The sequence below is a fragment of the Drosophila virilis genome, chromosome 2 (genome assembly GCF_030788295.1).
Source record: "Drosophila virilis strain 15010-1051.87 chromosome 2, Dvir_AGI_RSII-ME, whole genome shotgun sequence".
Lineage (NCBI taxonomy): Eukaryota > Metazoa > Arthropoda > Insecta > Diptera > Drosophilidae > Drosophila > Drosophila virilis.
The window spans coordinates 33472710-33473403 of record NC_091544.1 but is presented as its reverse complement, the minus strand read 5'-3'; the positions used below and the strand labels follow the sequence as shown (position 1 = coordinate 33473403).

Genomic DNA, 694 nt, shown 5'->3' with positions numbered 1-694 from the left:
CTTCATTTATCACTGTGGCATATATCACATATATATAGACTTGCCTCCAAACTGTGCTTCAATCGACACTTTTAAAAATCAATTTATATAATTGAAAAATTCACTTCCAGGTTGCACAGTTTTTATCTTTGATAAGAACCAAGTATTGCCAAGCTGCACTCAAAATAATTAGATACATCCTATTGTTATCTACTAGCGTACTGATAGATACAAATTCAACTGTCGCCAATTCTTCAACTTGTGCTGGCTATCGGGCTGCATTTTTAGCGTACGCCTCTTTAGCTCAGTGGCAGAGCACTGGTCTTGTAAACCAGGGGTCGTGAGTTCAATCCTCACAGGAGGCAGTCAAGTAAAAAGATATTTTAATGTTATTCTTATTATAATTATTAATATTATTTTCTTAACTGTTGAAAGTGCCTAACGTAAATATTGTAACTGCGCGTATTATCCATTTTTCGCCGAACCAATTTATTCTTTAAATTTAAGCCTTAACCCTCCAAAAATTCTGCTTAGTTTTCTTTTTGTTAATAGATTTTATTTTATATTTGTAAATTCTTGCATCGGAGCCTTAACCTATTCGAATTGTACACATTAAAGTGTCACAGAATCGTTTTTCAAAAATTTTCCACTGTTGCGATTGATATATTTTTCTTCTTATAATTTAGCTACCGCCAAATTATGAGCTTACTAGCTA

The 694-nt window shown here is 33.0% G+C and overlaps 1 non-coding gene across 1 annotated transcript; it reads left to right on the top strand.

Moving 5' to 3' along the window:
* The first annotated feature begins 272 nt into the window (after positions 1–272).
* Positions 273–344, top strand: TRNAT-UGU (transfer RNA threonine (anticodon UGU)). The gene has a single exon. It is a non-coding gene; the product is annotated as a tRNA-Thr (tRNA).
* Positions 345–694: the final 350 nt, after the last annotated feature.